A 13,047-nucleotide genomic window follows, 5' to 3' on the forward strand; every position below is an offset into this window, starting at 1 on the left:
AGTCTTTATGTACTTGGTAGTATATTTAGAGATGCATGTGTCTTATTAACTCTGTTTTCCTAGAGCTCCAGGAAGAAATCCCAGCCAGTGTTTCACCCTAGCTGAGATTTGGGGGGCGTGTCATAAATATAAAGGGAAGGGTAAACCCCTTTGAAATCCCTCCTGGCCAGGGGAAAGCTCCTCTCACCTGTAAAGGGTTAAGAAGCTAAAGGTAACCTCGCTGGCACCTGACCAAAATGACCAATGAGGAGACAAGATACTTTCAAAAGCTGGGAGGAGGGAGAGAAACAAAGGGTTTGTGTGTCTGTCTGTAGTCGTCTTGGCCGGGGACAGAACAGGAATGGAGTCTTAGAACTTTTAGTAAGTAATCTAGCTAGGTATGTGTTAGATTATGATTTCTTTAAATGGCTGAGAAAAGAATTGTGCTGAATAGAATAACTATTTCTGTCTGTGTATCTTTTTTGTAACTTAAGGTTTTGCCTAGAGGGGTTCTCTATGTTTTTGAATCTAATTACCCTGTAAGATATATACCATCCTGATTTTACAGGGGGGATTTCTTTATTTCTATTTACTTCTATTTTTTATTAAAAGTCTTCTTGTAAAACACTGAATGCTTTTTCATTGTTCTCAGATCCAAGGGTTTGGGTTTGTGGTCACCTATGCAAATTGGTGAGGCTTTTTATCCAACATTTCCCAGGAAAGGGGGGTGCAAGTGTTGGGAGGATTGTTCATTGTTCTTAAGATCCAAGGGTCTGGGTCTGTAGTCACCTAGACAAATTGGTGAGGCTTTTTACCAAACCTTGTCCAGGAAGTGGGGTGCAAGGTTTTGGGAAGTATTCTGGGGGGAAGGACGCGTCCAAACAGCTCTTCCCCAGTAACCAGTATTAGTTTGGTGGTGGTAGCGGCCTGTCCAAGGTGTAATATTTTGTACCTTGGGGAAGTTTTGACCTAAGCTGGTAAAGATAAGCTTAGGAGGTTTTTCATGCAGGTCCCCACATCTGTACCCTAGAGTTCAGAGTGGGGGAGGAACCTTGACATACACTCTTATTAAAATGGATTAATTGTAGTGGTAGAAAAAAGAGCATCTCTGATGCCACACTGCTTTTTGAGGTGAGATCCATTGAAAGGGAGCACTCTGATAAACAAAAGAGAAAACTTTGACAAGAACAAGAAGAAAAAGGAAGGCCATGGAGTAGGAGTAGTTTGTAGTTGATAAAGGCATCTGAAAATACTCCCAGAGCCCATGAAGACTTCACTGCAATAGACTGGAAGGAGAAATATCTGCAGGCTGAGCAGCAGTTGGTAGGACTGCAGTTGACCCACCCAAGTTCTGAAACGTCCACTTCAGATACATGATTTACTCCTCAAAGACCCAAAGAATTTAATAACCAAGCAATATCAAGATTTAACAGAAGAAATCCTTTATTTTAACTTGCAGAAAATAGGAAATTTTCAAAATGAATGTCAGAATTCACCTAACCCCAATTTAATACTTCAGCAGCTGACTGGTAGACATTCAAATCAGAGCAAGTTTGAGCCAGGAAAAAAAGAAACTAACAACTCTCAGAGGAAGGCTATTAGTCAATGGATTCAGGAGCCAGATGTTACCCTAATGGGTGTCAGTGAGGCCATCCAGCAGTGAGTGGGACCTGCTTGTCATGGCTATGTAAACGTAGATGGAGTAAAGATTACCTGCCTAATAGATACTGGCTCTCAAGTTACTTGCATATGTGAAAGTTTCTCTAATGAGCATTTATCTTATTGAAAGTTATAGTCAATTGGCAGTATACTTCAGACAGAAGGGGCAGGAGAGCAAATGATTCTATACCTGGGATATATAACCTTGAAGATACGATTCCATTGTTCATCTGTGGGACTAACAAACAACATGAAGTACTAGTCTTGGTTTGCCCAGACCAACATATGAATCAACAAGTGTTGGTGCTCATAGGCACCAATGTTCTGAAACATCTTTTAAAAGACTAAAAGAAAAGGAGTTCTTGTGGCACCTTAGAGACTAACCAATTTATTTGAGCATAAGCTTTTGTGAGCTACAGCTCACTTCATTGGATGCATTCAGCGGCTGAATGCATCCAATGAAGTGAGCTGTAGCTCACAAAAGCTTATACTCAAATAAATTGGTTAGTCTCTAAGGTGCCACAAGTACTCCTTTTCTTTTTGCGAATACAGACTAACACAGCTGCTACTCTGAAACCTTTCAGAAGACTATAAGAAAAAATGGGGTCCTGAATTCTTAAGTAGTATTTCATTACCAAATGAGTGGGCTGAAACTTATAATCAGTTTTTACTCAGTCAGAGGTTACAGCAAGAAGCTGCCAAAGGGGCCGAAGTGGTCTTGAGAGGAAGAAAATCTGTAACAATCCCACCTGGTACATCCAAAACAGTGCCAGGAATTCTGAAATTTGCTGTGAATGAATTGGTGTCTGTTGTAATGCTGGAAGATCCAGGTGTCACAATTGGACCCGGTGGGCTAGCGATTCTTCCTCAATTTGTTAAAATCACTGGCTCCAGTATGAGAATAGGAGTACATGTCAAAAACGTAACAAGGAAGGATATCATACTGAAACCTCACACTGTCATTGCAAAGGGGCAAGCAGTTGAGTGAATAAAACCAGTGCCAACCCAGGTTTCAGTAGCTGCAACTAAAGAGAGTGATGGTGTCATACTGTCACTTGACTTTGAAGGATCACCTCTCAGTGCCTCTGAGAGGGAAAGGATTACTGAGACTATCAGTAAGGAAGCTTATAAGACTTTTGCTGTTCATGATCTATACTTTGAAAGAGTTTCAGGAGTGACACATCACATTGAACTCACAAATAATGTGCCTTTTAAAGAACGAATTAGAAGGGTTTCACCCTCACGTTTTGAAGATCTACATCAGCATCTATGTGAGTTGGTGGCCCTTGGAGTGATTGAGGAAACATATAGTCCATGTGCATCACCTGTGGTGCTGGTGCATAAGAAGACTGGAGCTCTTAGGATGGTGGTAGATTATAGAAAGCTGAACAGCATTACTGGAAAGGATGCCTATCCATTACCCAGGATAGAAGAAATCTTTGCCTGATTGGCAGGATCTAAATAGTTGTTTGTATTGGATCTAAAGAATCAATACTATCAAGTTCCAGTAGAGCTGATGGACTGTCTGAAGACAGCCTTCACTACACCATTTGGTAATTGGCAATTCAAATTATGTCTCAAGGTCTGACTAATGCTCCAGCTACCCTCAATGAATAATGGAATGTGTTATGTCTGGTATGAATCTCACAGAAGTTGTAGCATTCTTGGATGACTTAATCATATTTTCAACGACTTTGGAAGAACATGAGGAATGTCTCCTAAAAGTTTTGAGAAGACTTCAGGAATATCATTTAAAACTTTCATCAGCAAAGTGTAAATGATTTCAAACTTCCTTGAAATATCTTGGTCATATCATTGGTCAGATCAGATGAAATCTGTCCAGATAAAGAGAAAACTGATGTTATCATCACTTGGAACGTTCCAACTACTCTCAGAGCACTTCGTAAATTCTTAGGATTTGCTGGTTATTACCGAAGGTTTATAGAGAGGTATTCTATTACAGCAAAACCTTTGAATTATCTTCTTGCTGGTGGTCCTAAAGGAATGAGATGGAATAGAAAACAGCCACTTGAGAGGAGATGGGATGCAGCTTGCCTTGAAAGAAAAGCTGATTACTGCATCAATCCTTGGGTTTGCTAATTGGAGGCTACCATATATTCTTCATTCTGATGCCAGTACTACTGGGTTAGGTGCAGCTTTGTATCAAATACAGGATGGACGAGTTATCATTTTGCCAGTTGAGGACTGAACAATAGTGAGCGTAATTATCCAGTTCACAAGTTAGAATTTTTAGCCTTGAAGTGGACCATTTGTGATAAGTTCCATGACTTCCTGTATGGAGCCCAATTTAAGGTAATGATTAATAACAATCCTCTTACTTACATCCTGAAGACTGCAAAGTCGGATGTGGCTGGTCATAGATGGGTGGCAGACTTGTCACTATATAACTTTGGCTTTGCCAGATTTATAAATTATATCAGTGTTGATGCTGATGCTCTTTCTCGGCAACTGCATGGTATTCCAGGGATAGATCAAGATGACATGGAATGGACAGAAAGAACTGTTAAAATGGTCTCTCAAATTCAGTCTAGTTCAGATGAGTGGGATAAGGAAGTCTGCAAAGCAGTTATGAAAGTTCACACAGTACTCTGCAAATCTCATGAGAAAGATTTGGAAGCTGAGGAAGAAAGATTTATACTTGTCATTACAAGTTTCGTAGAGACCTTGCCCCGTAATGAAGAAAGCATGCCACCAGAGTTTCAGGATCCAAATAGTTGGCCAGGAAGACTCAGTGCTCCAGACTCAGTTCCTATTTTGACTGGAAAGTCTTATAGTGACGTGACAAATATATAGCCCGTATGACTCACTTCCTGGAGGCAGGTTATAGACCGAAGCAGGAGGAAGAAAAGAAGCAGGAATGTGAGACTCTTATATTTATTAGAGTGGTCCAAACTTTTCCTTTCAAATGGGGTCTTGTAGCAGAAAGCACAACAGAAAGGAGAAGATATAGACCAGTTGGTAATCCCCTATACACATTGGGATAGAGTGCTAGAAGGCATCCATGATGAAATGGGTCATCTTGGGACTAAGAGAACTTTGGAATTAGGTAGAGACCGATTATATTGGCCTAGAATGACCAAAGCAGTAAAAAGAAAATGCCAAGATTATGAGCGCAGTATTAGAAGAAAAGCTGTAGTGGAAAAAGCTGCCAAGCTTGTGAACATTAAATTATATGCTCCTATGGAACTGGTTTCCATAGACTTTTTAACCTTAGAGCCAGATGCTTTTGGCACTAAGAATATTCTTGTGGTGACTGATCATTTCACTAAGTATGCGCAGGCTTATCCAATTAAGGATCAGAAGGCCAGAACTGTAGCAAGAGTGCTCTGGGAGAATTTTACCCTTCGCTGTATGGTTTTCCCCGATGGATCCACAGTGATCAGGGTGCCAACTTTGAATCAGAATTGATTATTGAGTTAAGTAAGATCACTGGAGTAAAATCATGCACAACTCCTTATCATCCCAGAAGGAATCCAGGGGAGAGGTCTAATCTACTAAATATGATAGGCAGTCTCAAAGAGCATAAGGAAACCAACTGGAGAAATTATGTTAAGCCTTTAGTTCATGCATATAACTGTACCAGAAATGATACTACCGGACACTCCCCATATATATATTTTTTATGTTTTGGAGGCAACCTCTATTACCTATTAATTTGTGTTTTGGGATTAAAGCCAAAGGACAACAAGAAGCGACTCATCAGGAATATGTAAGAGATTTACAATGCAGGTTTCATTATGCATATGACCTGACCTAGCTGCTAAAGAAAGTGAAAGGAGCCAATTAACCAACAAATTAAGATGGGATGCCAAAATAGAATAGAACCAGGAGACAGGGTTCTAGTGTGCAACCTGAGTCTTAGAGGAAGGCAGAAGCTTGCAGGTAGACGGGAGCCAGTAGTATATGTGGCAGTGGAGCAACTAAAAGAAGATCTCCCCGTCTATAAGGTACAGGCAGAATCAGGAGATGGCCCTATCCGAACATAGGGACATGCTAAGACCATATGGATATATTTCTGCACATAAATCAAAGAAGGGTAATCAGTTAAAGTCTCCTGTAAGTGATAGAATTAGACAGAAAACCATGAACGTGATAATTTAGATGGAGGATGAAGATGAATCTGTACTTGATTCAACTCTGGAGTCTGATTTTTAGCCCACTGGCAAGAGAGTTTGAGCTGAATCAAAGTGTTCATTTTGAGGAAACTGAATGGGAAGAGAGACGAGACGGGGAAAATTCAGAAAATGGGCTCCCCACAGAAGATAGTGTGAATTCTTCTGTTTCTCTGACCACTGCAGAAGTGCCGGTGGAAGCTTGCAGGACTGGTACAATTAGAACTCGTCCAGTTAAATATAAGGATTATGTTCTTGACTTCCCCACTATTGTAAAAACTACAGATTCACAGTCAATACAGGCCTATTGTACATACTGATCCTTGTTACTTGACTGTGCAGAAGATTATAAAATAGACATTTATAAAGTTACTCCTGAGGGCATTCTGCACCAAAAAATTAAAAATCCTGCACCAAAATTAATTCTGCACACAATATTTTAAAAGTCATCAAAATCCTGCAAATTTAATTTGTCAAATAAATGTGGAAGCTCTAGCATGGCAATGGGGAACACAAACCACTAGCTGCACAAAAGTGGGAGATCACTGTGCAGCTCCCCGCCGCCCTGGGACATGGCCTCAGCAGTGAGGCTGCACCCAATTCTGACACAGTGCAAGGACTGGGCCTGCCCCAGAAACACCTCAGAGCCCTGCCCCTCTGTGCCACGTGCACCAGGTGTGTTCAGGTAGGCTCAGCAAGGCAAGGTCCAATTGTGGAGGGGCTTAGTGTGTGGGGTCCAGGTGTGGTCTGAGACGGTTCTGTGTGGGGCAATCTGGGTGCAGGTGGCTTAGTGGGGGATCTGGGGGAGAGGGGGGAATCTGGATGCACCTGAGCTTGTTGGGGTTCTGATTGCAATGGTAATGGGACACTGCATGGGGGTCCAGGTGAAGGTGGTTTGGGTTCAGCAGGGGGGGTCTGGGTGTGTAGAGCTCAGTGGGGGAGTCGAGATGCTGCGGGAGTGGGACTCAGAGGGGTGGGGATCCAGGTGAAGCTGGTTGCGGCTTGGTAGGGTGGGGATCCATGTGCGGGTGGCTCATTGGGGTAGCCCAGGGACAGGGGGAGTGAGGCTCATCAGGGGGGTTCTGGGCACCCAGGGGTGAGGCTCGGCAGGAGAATCTGGGTATGAGGGGCTCTGGACGCACGGGGGTTGGGTGGATGTGGGAGCAGCTCCCTGTACAGTGATCCCTTCCCCCTGCAACTGAGGAGCGATGGGTGCAGGAAGAACCGGGGGTGGGGGAGTTTGCAGAACTTTCTACAGCTGAGGGAGAAATCTGGGGGTGGGTCTGACACAGCCCCAGATGCCGTGCAAGGGAAGAGGAAGTCCCATACTCCCCAGCCCAGCTGGGACTAGCAGCTGAGCCCAGTGCATGGTAAGAGCCACCAGCCGGGTCTTCCCCACTCCTGCCCCACAGTGATTTACCTCTCTGCTGGCTGCCCTCGGCACCCAAAACATACTGCTGAGGAGGATCACATGACCACTCCTGTGGCTTCCTTGTGCTTCCCCATCAGAAAGTCATTTTTCTGCGGGGAAGCAAAGAGACCTGCAGGGGACATAAATTCTGTGCATGTGCAGTGGTGCATAATTCCCCCAGAAGTAAAACCTGTACTGACTCTAAAGGCTAGTTTTCCACAGGCCACCTCAAAGTTATACACATAAAATGGGCTTAAGGGAAATTGCTTGGATTAGGACTCAGTCCATAGATACTTTTATCCTGAGTTCAGAGTTTGGATCTGAGGATGATTCAGGATTAGAGTCTGGGTTCAATAGTGCTAAAAACTAGTGAGTTGGCCTAAATGGTCACATGAGACCGGCAGATCTCATGAGATTTTCATTGTCTCTGTCAACACTGTCTAGAGAGCCTCACGACCGTGAGTACCTACCTCAGGACAAACTCTCAAAAACAGTAGAGACACCCCAAACTGGTTCTATACTTAGATTTCACTAAGCCAGGAACAAATGTGAACTCCTGGATGACCTAACAGTCTTACCATGGAGTCACAGACAGTCTTCTTAGACCCTCTGGGCTATTTTGCCACCCAGACAAACTGGATTTAGTGATAAAAGGTCACTTTCACCAAAACTCACACCACATTCAGTTTGCTTCGAGTCCCAAGAAACCAGTAACTTAACTCAGATCAATTGGTACACTAGATCTTATACCAAAGACAACTCCTATAACAAACTATCCAAAGGCTTATTAACTAGAAATAGGAATAAGAGAGAGATTTACAGATTAACACAAGGAAACATCTAAATCTTAATAGTGACAGAGTTGTAGTGATCTCTCAGTTCAAACTGTCTTTCAAGGCAGACCCAGGAGGCAGCCCATGGGGATCTCAGGCTTCAGTTTAAAGTCTCTGGCCCTATCAGGGTTCAAAGAACCAAAAAGATGGAAAATTTTCCTGTGGCTTTGTTTTAGTTCCTTCATTCAGCTTCAAAGTCCACAGGAGGAGCTTCCTTGCACATAGCATTTCCCAGGTATGATAGGGTCATTAACCAATCATTTGTATAGCAATGTTCTTTGATAGCCCATGTGATTTTGGCGGATGGGATGATTCCCATTACTTTGAGTTCACAAGTTCAGAGCAAACATTTTCAAAGTTCTAAAGCAAAGCTTACATATTTTCTTATAGCATGGAATTCAGACATTGCAAGTGAGATGACTGCATGTAGCAACTTATAAGCATTTTATAGAGTCTAAACACTAAATAAATTCTTGTAAGACTAATACCTGCTATTCTGAGCAAAATTAATATACAGGTGAAAGAGCCTGCTCTCCAGCTATGAGTTTGCCACTTCTTAGCTAATGTCTGCAGCCTAGGCAAGAACTGGCACCTGGCCTGTCTATGGCACAGTCTTTGATTGCATCTATTCTGATTTCTGGGGGCAACAAAAGTAACCTTGCAACTTTGGATTTGTTCTGGAACATGAGGTTTCAGATTGGAGCCCCCAACAGTCAAGGTGAGGCAGGAGGGTAGATTTGCTGTTCTAGCTTATCCTATCTTTTTAAAAAAATAAATATTAACTGATAGTGTCACTGCAGCACAAGGAAGAGAGGATGAAGCCAGGCTAGAAAGGAGAACATTCTTCAGGTTCAAGCACATAATTTTCAGTAGAGGCTGAGAAATATGGATAGTTAATGTGAAAGTGAATTGCTTTTTTGTGTTAATGTTCATGTTTCATATTTGCCTCAATGTGAAAGACCCCTTTAAGGAGAGAAACTCAAATTATCTAACACAGTAACAAATAATGTTATCTGTTACATGGATTTGACTCCCAGGATGAAATGGCATTTTAAAGGCTAATTGGTATACTTTATTTCCCTGAAACATAGTATTTGTATGGTTTGATCTCTCTTTTCTCCCTACAAAGGCACACAGATACTACTGTGTAAACTTTAGTGTCTTTTTTTGTAAACTTTAGTGTCTTTGCTAAGGACGCTTAACCCAGCCATTAGGTCACAGGAAATTAAACGGATTCTGCCATTTCATAAACAGCTGAAGTGGTATCACCTGGGTTTTGCACTGAACTGGCACTAGGTGCTATAAGAAAGGAAATCTTTCTCAAATTTTGCACGCTTCCGGGCAAGCAGCTACTCCTGAGTGTATAGCTGAACAATATAAAAAGCTGCTGCAAATCGGTTATTTGATACTACTTGACATTTATTGTGCTTGCTAAATAGGCCTTTCATCAGAAGAACATTCAATCCAGCTAAAGACAAGGAGCCAAAAAATAGCTTTTAGAAATTAAAAATAGTAGAATCAAAAGGCTCTTCACTTAACTCGTAGGCTAATTGAGCTGTGTGGATAGAAAAACATTTTAAAAAATGCCCATGCAATTGTTGGTGAGGACCTAACTGTCAGCTGGAGGTTCCTAGCTAGAGCACATTTTGGAGTGAAAGATACACAGGCAAACAAATTGATACAGCTGCAGGAGTCTTTCATTAAGCAAAAGGATGTATCTCCTCCCATTTTTTTAGTTGTATTAATTGTAAGTAGTATGTCAACTTAGAATGGATAAGAGAGATGACCCACCTTCCTGTATGAGCTGAGAATGCACTATTCAGTACTGTGTAGAGAGGATGAGCACAAATTAAGTGCTTTACAAAAGAGAAACTATTGTGTTGTAGATGGTTGTTTCATATGTCATCTTTTGTAATGTAAATATCCACAAGCATTCAAATTGGTCTGCAATTTTCTGAAGGAAAAATAAAACAGCCCATTTTCTCCCTTAAATAAAATATCCAGTGATTGGCACAAACAACTGTTAAAAGTCTAATTGGAGAGTAAGCAAAAACCTTTCTGATGGAGACAGGATGTAGGGGTGGGGAGTATAACAAGGTCCAAGGGTTAACTAGTCTCAGCTTCCTTTCTCTTTGCACAGGTCCTTAAGGGAAATTCTGTATGTCCTTGTCTGCACCAGGGAACTGTAGCAAAAAAATGCCACGGTTACTATCATGAATACCTGTCAGGGGTGGTCTAGATCAGTGCTACTCAAAGTGGTGGTCCACGGACCGGTGCCAGTCCGCCAGCCATTGGCTGCCGGTCTGCGCGCAAATTGGAAAAAAAAATACCGGTCCCCCACATCAGATAGCTTGAGAAGCACTGGTCTAGATAGGTGCAGGGGACTAGACTAGGTGACCTCTTGAAGTCACTTCCAGTCCTACAATTCTATGATTCTATGATCATTGGCTCAACTATACAGGTGGGAATTTTCTGCTAACATTATCTAGTGCAGGCAGGGGCTTAGAGTGGCTCTTGACAAACTCTTCACTAGATATAGGACTGGATTGAACCCTTACCAGGGGAGGACTTATTCTTGGTTATACCTGACAGTTTTAATTGTGTGTTGCATATGCATCCTTCAAGAACAAATCTTGCAGAAGTGAATTTTCTGACTGAGGATACAAGGACATTTTAAATAAAAATTTCCCACTGCTGTCCTGGTACAACTGCACTAGAGGTTGCAGCATTGAGAGTTTTATTTTGATGGCCTCCAGGCAGCCATTTTCGGCATGCATGGTTCATTGAGGCAGGGCAGAACACAGATTCTAGAAGTGGAAAAATTATACTAGGTGTGGCCTTTCCCCCCTTGGCTAAGTCTACACTAGCATGCATACCTGAGTATTGTGTCATGTGCATGATTGCATATGCTCCCCATATCAGTGCCCAAGAGTCCATACATGTGCTGGACATGGATATAATGCTGTGCACATGCATATACCCTTATCCATGCTGGCACTCCAGTTACATGAAGTTAGTGCTATCATTTCAGGGCTGGTATCCCAGGATCCTGTGTGTCACAGGGAGACACTCTAAGAACCAATTTGTTGTGTGTTGTTGGTACTCTTCCCCACCTACACACAGGTGCCAATGACATTTCCAGATCATGTAGGCACTCACTTGTGTCCCTGGAAAACTGGGTCAAAGTAATGGATCTGTTGAATGAAGAGGTCCTGCTCCTGATTGTGGAATAATGCTTTTGCAGTGGAATAGGCTCTCTGTGAGATGTGGGATGGCATTTTGGCAGCATTTTCTGACTCATCAAAGAGGGCAATTCACGTATGTCACAGTGGACGGAAATGCTGAATACTGCCATTACCATGTTATGCCCTCTGGGTGACTGCCACTTCTGGTGCAGGACAACCAACATGGTGTGGTGGGATCACATCCTCCTGGAAACCTGAAGTTGACCAGCTATGGCTACCGAACTTCTGCATGAGGAGCTTGCATCAACCCTCCTATGCCAGAACACTCAAGTTAGGGAAGCCCATACTATTTCAGAAAGAGGCTGCTGTTACCCTGTGGAAGCTGATCACCCCAGACAGCTATAGGTAGATTGCAAACCATTCTGGGGTTGGAAAATCCACTGCTGGGGTCATGGCTGTGCAGGTCTGTGAAGCAATTAACACTGTGGTTTACCCACCGTGGTTGTCATAAAAAAAGTACATTTTTTCCAGGGCCATTGACATCAGGGTAGGGTTACATGAGGAAAGGCTGTGGTGTTTCCCAAAACAATAGTGGGCAGAGACACATTGTACAGAACAATACTATTTCTGAGGAATAAAGTCCCTTCTTACCACATCAATTAAAATCCTGATCTCCTCAGCACCCTGGTGTCATGAAACTTTCCAACATTCCCCATGTTGCTATTCATGAATCTGCCTTTGTGGTCCATGAAGCCTTTCAGAATGATGAAATAGTAGCCTTTTTCGGCTCACATTCTCACTTGCCCCTTGTGGTGGACAAACTATTGTGATATAAATCCCATCAATGGCCCCCTACACAGTTTGGAAATTTTAGGCTCTGAAAACCAGCTACTATTTCTGGAACATTTTTTATGACAATCACAGAATTTTATTCTGTAAGAAAATCAGTGCCAAAAATCAAACAAACAAAAACCCTGTGCAATTTTACACCAAATACATCAAAAACTTAATAAATTAAGAGAACAGAACTGATGAAAGGGAAAGAACATTCATGCCCATTTCAGCTACACATACACCACTCGTGGTTTTCACAGGTCAATGTACGTGAAGCTGTGATTGTCTTCACTATCCCCCGCGTTGGAGTAATAGGGATAGTGCAGTGACCCCGATGCTATGTGAAATGTTGAGGAGAGGAAGAGGGAGGTCCCGATATCAAGTTCTCAATGGGCTGCAGACATAGGCATTGCATGACTCTTGTTTTTGGGGAGGCTGGGCATGAGCTCCGGAAGCTCCCTCGAAGTTTGGGGGCCCACCAGTGCCTGGACTGTGCCCCCCCCCATCCTGCTCTGAGGCCCCATCCCCACTCGGCTTCCTCCCCCAAAGACCCTGTCTGTGCTCCACCCCTGCCCTGAGCAGAAGCATGACCTCAGAGTGGAGCATGGGTGGGGCTATGGTCCAGGCGCCAGTGGCTCCCCTGCTTCTTGGGAGCTTCTGGTTGTGGGGTTCCAAAGACAGCAGGCCAAGGTGCCTCCAAAGGGAGGCGCGCGGCATCCAGCATTTCTTTCCCATTTTCAGACAAGTCTCATACCTGCTGCCCATGGCTTCAGATGGAGTTGAGCCTGGGATAGTTGAATCTGCAGGTCCACCACAGTCTACAGCATCTGTGTTTTCTTCCTGAGAAGCCCCATTCTGACCTAGTGCACCTCACTCTCCTTTTCCTGCTGGGTCTCTTGGGCCCCACCACTCTTTCTTTGTCCAGGCCATCAGCAATGTTCATCCTCAAGGTCCTGTGCTCAAGGTCTGATGCAGCACTGGCTTGCAGGATCTTATTGAACATGTCATCCTGA

Source organism: Lepidochelys olivacea, assembly GCF_965140295.1.
Source record: "Lepidochelys olivacea isolate rLepOli2 genome assembly, chromosome: 6".
Classification (NCBI taxonomy): Eukaryota; Metazoa; Chordata; order Testudines; family Cheloniidae; genus Lepidochelys; species Lepidochelys olivacea.